This window comes from Zea mays, chromosome 6, assembly GCF_902167145.1.
Source record: "Zea mays cultivar B73 chromosome 6, Zm-B73-REFERENCE-NAM-5.0, whole genome shotgun sequence".
Lineage (NCBI taxonomy): Eukaryota > Viridiplantae > Streptophyta > Magnoliopsida > Poales > Poaceae > Zea > Zea mays.
In genome coordinates, this window is record NC_050101.1 from 170,617,872 (window position 1) to 170,632,541 (window position 14,670).

The 14,670-nt window shown below is 44.0% G+C and overlaps 1 pseudogene; it reads left to right on the forward strand.

Annotated features, from left to right (window-relative positions):
• The first annotated feature begins 3,500 nt into the window (after nt 1-3,500).
• On the forward strand, nt 3,501-4,207 carry LOC103630613 (F-box/LRR-repeat protein 12-like; annotated as a pseudogene).
• Nucleotides 4,208-14,670: the final 10,463 nt, after the last annotated feature.

Below are 14,670 nucleotides of genomic sequence, written 5' to 3' on the forward strand. Positions count from 1 at the left end.
ATGATGAACAGGTTCATCAAGAAGAGGCGTGTGATCAAGGGGGAGCACAAGTTGATCATGTTATGGAGGAAGAAGCACCTCAAGCCACTACAAGAGAAAAGTGTATCAACGACCAGAAAATAACGACCACCTGTAATATGTGGTTGTGAGGAGTCTCGGCAGCACAGTGCAAGCTCTGTCCAATCCAACCGACGACCAAAAACATGTCATCGTTAGCGAGCTGACCTCTGTGGTCGTTAAAAATAAAATCCAACGTTGCCTTCACGACGACCATACTGATTGGCGCCAATACCTACCTCTCCCCGCGCGTAAACAGAAAAAGAATTAACACGATCTAAAACAACCCCGCCTGAATCGAAGCAGGGGCAGCCACAACGTCTTCCTCCTCCCCTCTCGTTCCCTGTTAATAGATCAATCTGCGCAGCACGGACAGCCACATCGTCTTCCTCGTCCCCTCTGTAATTCCTAGCCAGCCACCACGTCTTCCTCCTACCCTCTATAATTCCTAGGTCAAAGGGAGCAGGGGCAGCCATCCCCCATCCCTTCCCTTCCAGGTCGCAACCATCTTCCTCCTCCCCTCTATAATTTTTAGGTCAAACAGAGCAAGGGCGGGCATCCCCCATCACGTCCCTTCCAGGTGAGCTCGTTTTCCTCCCCCTTCCTGATTCTTTTGTTCAGATATCTCCGACGGTCTTTCCTTTGCATCCAGAATCATGTAGTAAATCATGTAGTAGGGCGCTGGTTGAACTGCTCCTCCTACCAATGATAATAATCCTAGAGGCACCGACTAGATGCATTCGTGCCAATTCAAAAAGGCAGCATGTCCAGAATTGTTATGCAGTGGCCCAGAATTGTTAGAAGTGGTAGCTGCAATGATCTTCCCTCCTCCCTAGAACAACATCCCCCTCATCCGATGTGCCCCTAATTTATATTTTGGAACCACACAAGGCAGTTCGTCCAAGCAAAAGGGTGTTCCTGCTGTAATCTTCAGAGAATATATGTTAATTAGTTAGATTACACAAGTTTATATGTTAATTGTGAGGCATAGTGGCTGATATGTGAGAAGTGTATACAGAAATTACTTGTATCAAATGGGAATTCAGACCATTGTGGTTGTGGTTGAGATCAAAATCTACTACAGTATTTAGTTTAATTAGTGATGCTGCTAGAACAATTTACTTTTCAGTGTTGTGTTTCAGTTAATATTATTCATGGATATCAGTTTCAGTTTATATCATATATTTCCTGTTGACTGGCACCTTACTATTTAAAAAATGTCACTCCATTGTTTGAATTATACCTTGAGATCTCTGATTCTCTGATGCATGTGTTTTGGAGCTGAATTCTTTTATGGTGTTTGTCACCTTGGAACACAGAATCATATTGATCTTTGCTTTCCTTTGCATTGCTCAACATCATACTCATTTACTGTACCATTTTTATCAGCTTGCAGTCATACTAATCAGAATTGTTATTGTTCTTTTTCAGATTCATATTGTAGAGCAGCTATGTCTGTGTTTGTCATCTTGGAACACAAAATCCCTACTACTCTCCCCCCATAAGGTGTGTGCACTCCTTAACAACAATCTGTTGTGAAATTACACTGATATTTGCCCGTGCGTTAGGACCAATTGCCCCATCTGTTAGGACCAAATGATTGACCCATGTTTTTGTTATTGTAGTATATTACAGCCTCATGCTAAATAACGTGTTTTCTACTAGAAGCCATCACATGTCCCTCCAACAAACTGCAAGTAAACACACTAGCACAAATAATTGGCTCATATTTCACAAATAATGTTACTAACAAAGACGTGGGTTGGACAAGCAGCCTAATTGGCTCATATTTCACAAATAATGTTACGTTACTACCAGGAAGCAGAAATAAATCGCTATGTACTGCATATATTATGTTTAAATATTTAACATTCTCATCAACAGGACCATCTTCAGCACAATTAAGCAAAAGATGCCCTTAGGAGACATTTTATTGATGAATCATGATCATGGAATATATAGAAGCGATTGTATAAAATTTGTCTTGTAGCACACACTATCTATATTTATTTAATTTCCACCAGAGAGAGCAAAAACTCAAATATGCAAAAGTTCAGTCGTGTACAGAAGGAAAACATCAATTTTCAAGAGAAAGGAAAGGAGACTCTAGAACATACTTTCCTATGCATCCTGCTGCAACTTCTAATGCCAGGCCACTTAAGTTTCTGCTTAATTCTAATCTATGTGAGCAATTCAGCATAATTCTGCCCACATATCTATGTGAGCAATTCAGCATAATTCTGCCCACGTATCTCTGAAAAATTACGAGTTTCTGCTTCTTCTGATCTGCTCTATTCCATGTGGTGGAACATAATGCCTAGATATTCTCAAAAGACACTATTCTCAACAGATTAAGTAGTAGTTAGACAAAAAGTTCTAGTATACGATCATCTAGCAGATTTAAACGATGGTATTCATCATAAATCTTCAGATGGTTTAGTAGATGTAAATTAGAGTAAATGTTTAAGAGTGAATGATATATGAATCTATTTTGACAACAAATATATTGCCACATGGACAATAATGATATCTGGTTTTGCTTATAATGGACAGTTTAGAGAAGCCCTTTTGGTCTACAATGATATGTGCAGAGAAGAAGTCACACTGGATGATACAGTCTTTGTTGCTGCACTTGGTGCTTGTGCTCATGGAGGTTTGTTGCAAGAAGGTTGGAGCATCTTTAATCAAATGGTTGGGTACTGTCGCATTGTTCCAAGAATGGAGCACTATGGATGCATAGTGAACCTACTTGGTCGAGCTGGTAAGTTACAAGAGGCAGTTCGATTTATTGAAAGCATGCCTCTTAAGCCTGGTGCATTTCTAGAATACTTGAAGTGCTTCCTTCGGCAAAGAAACCTTTGCTTTTTGGGAAGTATAGTAGGGTTCTCAATCGCCTTCAGGTAAAACTTTCATCTTTTGTTTACTACAGTTTTTTTTTTATTTTATTGAAAACCAGTATTTTAGATCAGCGCTTTCTCCAAATTTAGATCAGAAATTTAGAATATGTGCACTCCAGCTCTACTGGTAATAGAATATGTGCCATTTTCACCCTCAATCTTATTATTTGGCCCAATATTTATTCTGACCCAATCATCATTTTATTCCAAAAAATAGATAACATGACCTCAAGGCCACCAGTCTCAGGGTCTTGTACGGCATCAGTTAATTCCAATCAAATGCAGACAATTGCAAGGTAAAGGGAGAAAAGGACCCTTCTGTGATACATTCAAAGGATCTGTGCTGTTTGTTTATTTATATTTTTTTTGCTGGCACACTTATGTTTACTTTAAAGCAATTTTCTGTTTTCCTTCACATAATCTTGTTGTGACTTGTGATGTATACTTTTTTTGTTACTGCTGGTGCTTTCGCCATGTTGAGTAATCAGTAAACATCCAAGGACAACTAAGTATATTTTTTAACCATATATTTGTATATTTCTAAACCTTGGTTCTTGCATGGGCATTACAGACCAAGGGGTTTCTACAATCTTCAGCAATTGTCCAAACATCTGCACGCTAATCGTTACAGGTTGTAGGCGTCTGTCCGGTGCTGGATTCAGAGGTTGTTCAAGTTCATTGAGTTACCTTGAAGCCGAGTCTTGCATGCTTTCTCCAGACGGTTTTTTGGATATAGCTAGTGGCAGTGGACTCAAGTATCTGAACTTGTAGAAGTTAAGAAGCTCCACTGGTCTGGATGGCCTTGGTAACCTTGCGCTCGCTAAAAGCCTCTGCATTCTGAATCTCAGGATCTGTCGCTACCTCACAGACGATTCCGTGGCAGCAATAGCCGGTGGGTGCCCGTTGCTTGAGGAGTGGAACCTTGCTCTTTGCCATGGGGTCCATCTACCTAGCTGGTCTGCGATCGCGTTGTACTACAGTAAGCTAATTAAGAGTGCTGCATGTGAACCGCTGTCGGCACATCTGCGACCAGAGCTTGCTGGCCCTCAGTAATGGTTGTCCGCGCCTTGAAGTTGTGCATATCAATGGCCGTGCCAAGGTCACCAACAATGGCCTGGCCTTGTTTACCCTTTCCAGGCCCCACGTGAACCTTAGGGTGTATGAAGTTATGTCCATTGGCCCTTCCATTGAGAATTTGTTCTGATTGCATTGAGGTGAAATTGTTAGTTAGGTTTTCAAAGTTTGGGATTAAAAGTTCCTCTGCAGCTATTTACATGTACATGTAACTTCTGTTTGTATATATTTTTAACAAGAGAAATCGATAGGGATCTCTCCTGCTGACATCGTCGTTAAAAATGGAGTCATATATTTTCAGCCGAACAATATTAGCATTGTGTTGGTGAATGGTGACCAGCTTACTGATTTCTACCACTGTACAGGGCATTCTGGATCCAGCATTCTTGAAGCATGTTCAACCTGTCTCCATATGCCCGTGCAGCAAGAGCGTCCCAGTCGTGAGACTGCCTGATGGAAGCCAACGTATCAGCATGGAAGTTGTGCTGGAGATGCTGATGGAAGTTGAGGCCACCATATACGGTGTGAGGCACGCCGGAGTCTATGGCAGGGAGAAGAAAAGTCCTAGTGTGATCATTGCTGTAAAGATTTTTCAGATTTTATACTATATGGAAATACATCTCATATGTAATAATCAGATTTGTTTTGGTTAATACAATTTATACTTGTTTCAAATGAGGTTCATATATGAGCTATGAAGTGTTTGTTGGTGCATGCTGAAATGAAATTTATTTTCCTGTCTTTGATATACTATTAATGTAATATGATTACAGATGCAGTTTTCAATACTATTGTAAGTGGACGTTAATGTTGACATGTGGTTGTTAATAGTCATGTCTGTTATAGCTAAAACCAAGGTTGTTGATGCCTCATATGTGGTCGCTAAAAGCTGCAAATTTGGTTGTTGATGATTTTTATGCGGTCGTTAATACCCCACAACTAACGACCATTATATATCTGGTCGTTAATCGAATAACGATCGGAATCTACATGTGGTCGTTACTACGATTCACGACGGAACATTTAACGACCATCGACGACCACATTTTTGTGGTCGTTGTTTACATTTGACGACCACATTTTGGCTATTAACGACCACATATCCTATCGTTAATACTCATTTCTCTTGTAGTGAGCCCCTCCAACTCAAGTTCGAGCGACGATTCAAAGGAATCATCCCGTCGACCAGATATTGGGTGATATTAGCAAGGGAGTAACTACTCACTCTAGATTAGTTAATTTTTGTGAGCATTACTCTTTTGTCTCTTCTATTGAGCCTTTCAGGGTAGAAGAGGCCTTGCTAGATCCGGACTGGGTGTTGGCCATGCAGGAGGAGCTCAACAATTTCAAGAGAAATAAAGTTTGGACACTGGTGCCACGTCCCAAGCAAAACGTTGTGGGAACCAAGTGGGTGTTCCGCAACAAACAAGACGAGCACGGAGTGGTGACAAGGAACAAGGCTAGACTTGTGGCAAAAGGTTATGCCCAAGTCGCAGGTTTGGACTTTGAGGAGACTTTTGCTCCTGTGGCTAGGCTAGAGTCAATTTGCATATTGTTAGCCTATGCCGCTCACCATTCTTTCAGGTTGTTCCAAATGGACGTGAAGAGCGCTTTCATCAACGGACCAATCAAGGAGGAGGTGTACGTGGAGCAACCCCCTGGCTTTGAGGATGAATGGTACCCCAACCATGTGTGTAAGCTCTCTAAGGCGCTCTATGGACTTAAGCAAGCCCCAAGAGCATGGTATGAATGCCTTAGAGACTTTTTAATTGCTAATGCTTTCAAGGTTGGGAAAGCCGATCCGACTTTATTCACCAAGACTTGTGATGGTGACTTATTTGTGTGCCAAATTTATGTCGATGACATAATATTTGGTTCTACTAACAAAAAGTCTTGTGAAGAGTTTAGCAGGGTGATGACTCAAATGTTTGAAATGTCGATGATGGGCAAGTTGAACTACTTCCTTGGGTTCCAAGTGAAGCAACTCAAGGACGACACTTTCATCTCCCAAACAAAGTACACGCAAGACTTGATCAAGCGGTTTGGGATGAAGGACTCCAAGCCCGCAAAGACTCCAATGGGAACCGACGGACACGTCGACCTCAACAAAGGAGGTAAGTCTGTTGATCAAAAAGCATACCGGTCTTTGATAGGTTCCTTACTTTACTTATGTGCTAGTAGACCGGATATTATGCTTAGTGTATGCATGTGTGCTAGATTTCAATCCGATCCAAGGGAGTGTCACTTAGTGGCCGTGAAGCGAATTCTTAGATATTTAGTCGCTACGCCTTGCTTCGAGATCTGGTATCCAAAGGGGTCTACCTTTGACTTAATTGGATATTCAGACTCCGATTATGCTGGATGTAAGGTTGATAGGAAGAGTACATAAGGGGCGTGCCAATTCTTAGGAAGGTCCCTGGTGTCTTGGAGTTCTAAGAAACAAACTTCCGTTGCCCTATCCACCGTTGAGGCCAAGTATGTTGCCGCAGGACAGTGTTGCGCACAACTACTTTGGATGAGGCAAACCCTCAGAGACTTTGGCTACAATCTGAGCAAAGTCCCACTCCTATGTGATAATGAGAGTGCAATCTGCATGACGGATAATCCTGTTGAACACAGCCGCACTAAGCACATAGACATCCGACATCACTTTTTGAGAGACCACTAGCAAAAGGGAGATATCGAAGTGTTTTATGTTAGCACCGAAAACCAGCTAGTCGATATCTTTACCAAGCCTCTAGATGAGTCAACCTTTTGCAGGCTGCGTAGTGAGCTAAATGTCTTAGATTCGCGGAACTTGGATTGATTTATAGCATACATGTGCTATTATGCCTTGATCATGTTCCTTATACAGTGTCCGGTGGTGCACCGGACTGTCCGGTGCGCCAGTCGACAGAAGGCAAGAATTGCCTTCCTGGAATGCTCTCAACGGCTCCTAGCTGCCTTGGGGCTATAAAAGGGACCCCTAGGCGCATGGAGGAAGGCACCAAGCACACTTTGAGCATTCTTGATCATTCACACTTCGTCTTTGCGCACTCGTTTGACATTCTTAGTGGTTTGAGCTCCGTTCTAGTGAGAACTTTGTGATATTCATTTGAGCTCAAGTCTTGGCCTTGTGTGTGTGCGTATTACTGTGGACTTGTGTGTGTTGCTCATCCCATCCTTACTTCCGTGTTCATTTGTGATCATCTTTTGTAAGGGCGAGAGACTCCAAGTTGTGGAGATTCCTCGCAAACGGGCTATAGTGAAAGGAAAAGAAATACCGAGGTATTCAAGTGGATCTTTGGATCATTTGAGAGGGGTTGATTGCAACCCTCGTCCGTTGGGACGCCACAACGTGGAGTAGGCAAGTGTTGAACTTGGCCGAACCACGGGATAAACCACTGTGCCTCTCTGTGTTGATATCCTTGTGGTTATTATGTTTTGCAAGAACTCCTTTCTAGCCACTTGGCTTTATTACTCTACCACTTAATCAAGTTTGTGGCATTAAGTTTTAAGTTTTTACAGGATCACCTATTCACCCCCCTCTAGGTGCTCTCACTATCTCCTTTTCTCTCTCTGCGTCGTTCCGCGCACACTCTCTACAATGGTGGTGGTCACGAGTGTAGGGGAAATAGGTTAGCCCGGGTCATGGCACCCTATAAAGTCGCGAAGTGGCCCATCTGTGAGTGGTTGATGCAAGGGGCACGATACCGAGCCCATGCGCCAGCAACAGAAACGCAGGAAACGGGCGCGAGCGAGGCAAGCGAGCGATGGCTAGCAGCCGGACCCCACGCTGAAAGGGAAATGTGCCCTTGGGCCATTTCTAAGTGTTTTGGTGATTTAGTGTCCAACACAAGTGCCTAAGTGTCAAATGGTGGACAAAGTACAAATCAAGTAAAAAGGTATGTTTCTCAGACTTAGTACATTGTTTTGGAGACTAATGTATTGTGTCTAAGTGCTGGAAACAGGAAAAGAACAATTGGAAATGTCTTGGCTCGAGCAGCCAAGACTCTGCTCAGTTTGGGTGCACCGGACTGTCCGGTGGTGCACCGGACAGTGTCCGGTGTGCCAGGCTGGCTCAGGCGAACTTGCCGCTCTCGGGAATAAATTAACGGCGTACGACTATAATTCACCGGACTGTCCGGTGTGCACCGGACTGTCCGGTGAGCCAACGAACAGCTGCGCGATCCGCGCGAGACACGTGGCCGAGCCAACGGTCGGGAGGGGGCACCGGACTGTCCGGTGTGCATCGGACAGTGTCCGGTGCGCCAACGGCTCCAAGGCTGCCAATGGTTGGCTTCGCCAAATATGGAAGGAAATCCGCACCGGACAGTGTCCGGTGGTGCACCGGACTGTCCGGTGCACCAGGCGACAGAAAGCAAGAATTGCCTTCCCAGATTGCTCTCAACGGCTCCTAGCTTCCTTGGGGCTATAAAAGGGACCCCTAAGCGCATGGAGGAGGACACCAAGCATTCCTTGAGCACTCTTGATCACTCACACTCCATTCTTGCGCACTTGTTCGACATTCTAGTGATTTGAGCTCCGTTCTAGTGTGCTAGTCTTTTGAGCTTAAGTCTGGGTCTTGTGTGTGCGTATTTGCTGTGATCTTTGTGTCTTGTGTGAGTTGCTAATCCCTCCCTTACTCCGTGCTTCTTTGTGAACATCTTTGTAAGGGCGAGAGACTCCAAGTTGTGGAGATTCCTCGCAAACGGGATATAGAAAAGAAAAGCAAACACCGTGGTATTCAAGTGGGTCTTTGGACCGCTTGAGAGGGGTTGATTGCAACCCTCGTCCATTGGGACGCCACAACGTGGAAGTAGGCAAGTGTTGTACTTGGCCGAACCATGGGATAAACCATTGTGTCTACCTGTGTTGATTCTCTTGTGGTTATTATGTTTTGCTAAGACTCTTCTCTAGCCACTTGGCAATACTGTGCTAACGCTTAACCAAGTTTTTGTGGCATTAAGTTTAAGTTTTACAGGATCACCTATTCACCCCCCCCTCTAGGTGCTCTCAATTGGTATTGGAGTCGTTCTCTTCAAGAAAGGGACTAACCGCCCGAAGAGATGGATCCTAAGGGGAAGGGAATCGTGATCAATGATAAGGAGAAGGAGTCCTTCGTCAACGAGCCGAAGGATGACAAGCCTACCGACTCGGGCTCGGGCCACAAACATAAGGATGGGAAGAAGAAGAAGACAAGGCGCATCAAGGAGATCGTCTACTACGACGACAGCGACGAGTCCACTTCTTCCCAAAAGGACAACGACGACAACGACTACGAGAGAAGGAAACCGGTTAATTCGAACTTTTCTTTTGACTACTCTCGTATTCCGCAAAGTACAAATGCTCATTTGCTCTCCATTCCACTTGGCAAACCTCCTCACTTTGATGGAGAGGACTACGGATTTTGGAGCCACAAAATGTGTAGTCACTTGTTCTCTCTCCATCCGAGCATATGGGAGATTGTGGAAAGTGGAATGAAATTTGATAGCTCGGATAGTCCTATGTTTATCAATGAACAGATTCACACAAATGCACAAGCTACTACTGTGTTGTTAGCCTCTTTGTGCAGGGACGAGTATCATAAGGTGAGCGGCTTGGACAATGCCAAGCAAATCTGGGACACCCTCAGGATCTCACATGAGGGGAACGACGTCACCTTACCAAAATGGAGTTGGTGGAGGGAGAGCTTGGAAGATTCGCAATGATCAGGGGAGAGGAGCCAACCCAAACATACAACCAGCTCAAGACCCTCATCAACAAGATAAGGAGCTACGGAAGCACACGAAGGACGGACCACGACGTTGTTCGTCTAATGCTAAGGTCCTTTACTGTACTTGATCCACATTTGGTGAACAATATCCGTGAAAATCCTATGTACACCAAGATGTCGCCCGAAGAAGTTCTTGGGAAATTTGTAAGCGGGCGAATGATGATCAAGGAGGCGAGATATGTCGACGACGCGTTGAACGGTCCAATCCATGAGCCTCAACCCATTGCTCTCAAGGCAACGAGGAGCAAGGAGGCGCTACCTAGCAAGGTGGCGCAAGTCGAGGTGGCCGGGCTCAATGATGAAGAGATGGCCCTCATCATCAAACGCTTCAAGACGGCGCTAAAGGGTCGCAAGGGGCAGCCAAGCAAGACCAAAACAAAGGGGAAGCGCTCATGCTTCAAATGTGTTAAGGTTGGTCATTTTATTGCTAACTGTCCCGACAATGATAGTGACCAGGAACAAGGGAACAAGAGGGAGAAGAAGAAGAACTATAAGAAGGCAAAAGGCGAGGCACATCTTGGCAAGGAGTGGGACTCGGATTGTTCATCGTCCGACTCCGACAACGAAGGACTCGCCGCCACTGCCTTCAACAAGTCGTCCCTCTTCCCCAACGAGCATCACACTTGCCTCATGGCAAGGGAAAAGAAGGTAAGCGCTTGTAACACTAGTACTTATGCTTCTTCAAGTGAGGATGAGTCTAGTGATGATGATGAAATAGATTATTCATGTTTATTCAAGGGTCTAGATAGAACCAAGGTGGATAAAATAAATGAATTGATTGATGCTTTGAATGATAAGAATAGATTGCTAGAAAAGCAAGAGGATCTCTTATATGATGAACATGATAAGTTTGTAGAAGCTCAAAAATCCCTTGCTTTAGAAATAAAGAGGAATGAAATGCTTTCTTGTGAATTGTCTACATGCCATGACTCTATTTCTAGTTTAAAAAGCATAAACGATGACTTGAATGCTAAGTTAGAAATAGCTAATAAATCAACATCTTGTGTAGAACACGTTGTGGTTTGCACTAGGTGTAAAGATTTTAATGTTAATGCTTGTAGTGAACACCTAGTTTCAATTTCTAAATTGAATGATCAAGTGGCTAGTCTTAATGCCCAACTTAAGACTAGCAAAAGCGAATTTGATAAGTTAAAATTTGCAAGGGATGCTTACACGATTGGTAGACACCCCTCAATTAAGGATGGACTTGGTTTCAAGAGAGAAGCCAAGAACTTAACAAGCCATAAGTCTCCCATCCCCACCAAGGAGAAAGGGAAGGCCCCTATGGCTATTAGTGCTAAAAAGAATCATGCTTTTATGTATCATAATAGGAGACATGCTAGAAATGCAAATAGAAGTTATGATGCTTTTGATTCACATGTTTATGATTCATATGCTATGTATGCTTCTAGTTCTTCCTATATGCATGATAGAAATGTAGCTAGGAGAAATGCTATTAATCACATGCCTAGGAGAAATGGTGTTAATATTCCTAGGAAAATTAATGAATCCTCTACAATATATCATGCTTGCAATGCGTCATTTGCCATTTGTAGAAAGGATAGGAAGGTAATTGCTAGGAAATTAGGGGCAAGATGCAAGGGAGATAAAACCTGCATTTGGGTCCCTAAAACCATTGTGACTAACTTTGTAGGACCCAACAAGAGTTGGGTACCTAAAACCCAAGCCTAAATTTGCCTTGCAGGTTTATGCATCCGGGGGTTCAAGCTGGATTATCGACAGCGGATGCACAAACCACATGACGAGGGAGAAGAAGATGTTTACCTCCTACGTCAAGAACAAGGATCCCCAAGATTCAATCATATTCGGTGATGGGAATCAAGGCAAGGTGAAAGGCTTAGGCAAAATTGCAATATCAAATGAGCACTCTATATCTAATGTGTTTTTAGTTGAGTCTCTTGGATATAATTTGTTATCTGTTAGTCAATTATGCAATATGGGATATAATCTTCTATTCACAAATGTAGATGTGTCTGTCTTTAGAAGAAGTGATGGTTCACTAGCTTTTAAGGGTGTATTAGACAGCAAACTTTACTTAGTTGATTTTGCAAAAGAGGAGGCCGGTCTAGATGCACGCTTAATTGCTAAGACTAGCATGGGCTGGCTGTGGCATCGCCGCTTAGCACATGTGGGGATGAAGAACCTTCACAAGCTTCTAAAGGGAGAACACGTGATAGGTTTAACTAATGTGCAATTCGAAAAAGATAGACCTTGTGCAGCTTGTCAAGCATGCAAACAGGTGGGAAGCTCTCATCACACCAAAAATGTGATGACCACATCAAGACCTTTGGAGATGCTTCACATGGACCTCTTCGGACCCGTCGCCTATCTAAGTATAGGAGGAAATAAGTATGGTCTTGTTATAGTTGATGACTTTTCCCGCTTCACTTGGGTATTCTTTTTGCAGGATAAATCTGAAACCCAAGGGACCCTCAAGCGCTTCCTAAGGAGAGCTCAAAACGAGTTTGAGCTCAAGGTGAAAAAGATAAGGAGCGACAATGGGTCCGAGTTCAAGAACCTTCAAGTGGAGGAGTACCTTGAGGAGGAAGGGATCAAGCACGAGTTCTCCGCTCCCTACACACCACAGCAAAATGGTGTGGTAGAGAGGAAAAACAGGACACTTATAGACATGGCGAGGACGATGCTTGGAGAGCTCAAGACCCCCGAGCGCTTTTGGTCAGAAGCCGTGAACACGGCTTGCCACGCCATCAACATGGTCTACCTTCATCGCCTCCTCAAGAAGACGTCGTATGAGCTACTAACCGGTAACAAACCCAATGTTTCGTATTTTCGAGTTTTTGGGAGTAAATGCTACATTCTAGTGAAGAAGGGTAGGAATTCCAAATTTGCTCCCAAAGCCGTAGAAGAGTTTTTGTTAGGATATGACTCAAATACAAAGGCATATAGAGTCTTCAACAAATCATCGGGTTTGGTTGAAGTCTCTAGCGACGTTGTATTTGATGAGACTAATGGCTCTCCAAGAGAGCAAGTTGTTGATTGTGATGATGTAGATGAAGAAGAAGTTCCAACGGCCACAATACGCACCATGGCGATTGGAGATGTGCGGCCACAGGAACAAGATGAGCAAGATCAACCTTCTTCCTCAACAATGGTGCAACCCCCAATTCAAGATGATGAAAAGGAGGCGTGTGATCAAGGGGGAGCACAAGATGATCATGTAATGGAGGAAGAAGCACAACCGGCACCTCCAACCCAAGTTCGAGGAATGATTCAAAGGGATCATCCCGTCGACCAAATTTTGGGTGATATTAGCAAGGGAGTAACTACTCGATCTCGATTAGTTAATTTTTGTGAGCATTACTCCTTTGTCTCTTCTATTGAGCCTTTCAGGGTAGAAGAGGCCTTGCTAGATCCGGACTGGGTGTTGGCCATGCAGGAGGAGCTCAACAACTTCAAAAGAAATGAAGTTTGGACACTGGTGCCTCGTCCCAAGCAAAATGTTGTGGGAACCAAGTGGGTGTTCCACAACAAACAAGACGAGCATGGGGTGGTAACAAGGAACAAGACACGACTTGTGGCAAAAGGTTATGCCCAAGTCGCAGGTTTGGACTTTGAGGAGACGTTTGCTCCTGTGGCTAGGCTAGAGTCCATTCGTATCTTGCTAGCATATGCCGCTCACCACTCCTTCAGGTTGTTCCAAATGAATGTGAAGAGCGCTTTCCTCAATGGGCCAATCAAGGAGGAGGTGTACGTGGAGCAACCCCCTGGCTTCGAGGATGAACGGTACCCCGACCACGTGTGTAAGCTCTCTAAGGCGCTCTATGGACTTAAGCAAGCCCCAAGAGCATGGTATGAATGCCTTAGAGACTTTTTAATTGCTAATGCTTTCAAGGTTGGGAAAGCCGATCCAACTCTTTTTACTAAGACTTGTGATGGTGATCTTTTTGTGTGCCAAATTTATGTTGATGACATAATATTTGGTTCTACTAACCAAAAGTCTTGTGAAGAGTTTAGTAGGGTGATGACTCAGAAATTCGAGGTGTCGATGATGGGCGAGTTAAGCTACTTCCTTGGGTTCCAAGTGAGGCAACTCAAGGATGGAACCTTCATCTCCCAAATGAAGTACACACAAGATCTGATCAAGAGGTTTGGGATGAAGGACGCCAAGCCCGCAAAGACTCCGATGGGAACCGACGGACACACCGACCTCAACAAAGGAGGTAAGTCCGTTGATCAAAAAGCATACCGGTCTATGATAGGGTCTTTACTATATTTATGTGCTAGTAGACCGGATATTATGCTTAGCGTATGCATGTGTGCTAGATTTCAATCTGATCCAAGGGAGTGTCACTTAGTGGTCGTGAAGCGAATTCTTAGATATTTAGTCGCTACGCCTTGTTTCGGGATCTGGTATCCAAAGGGGTCTACCTTTGACTTGATTGGATATTCAGACTCCGACTATGCTGGATGTAAGGTCGATAGGAAGAGTACATCGGGGACGTGCCAATTCTTAGGAAGGTCCCTGGTGTCATGGAGTTCTAAGAAACAAACCTCTGTTGCCCTATCCACCGCTGAGGCCGAGTATGTTGCCGCAGGACAGTGTTGCGCGCAACTACTTTGGATGAGGCAAACCCTCAGGGACTTTGGCTACAATTTGAGCAAATTCCCACTCCTATGTGATAATGAGAGTGCTATCCGCATGGCGGATAATCCTGTTGAACACAGCCGCACAAAGCACATTTTCATCCGGCATCACTTTTTGAGAGACCACCAGCAAAAGGGAGATATCGAAGTGTTTCATGTTAGCTCCGAGAACCAGCTAGCCGATATTTCTTACCAAGCCTTTAGATGAGCAGACCTTTTGCAAGTTGCGTAGTGAGCTCAATGTCTTAGATTCGCGGAACT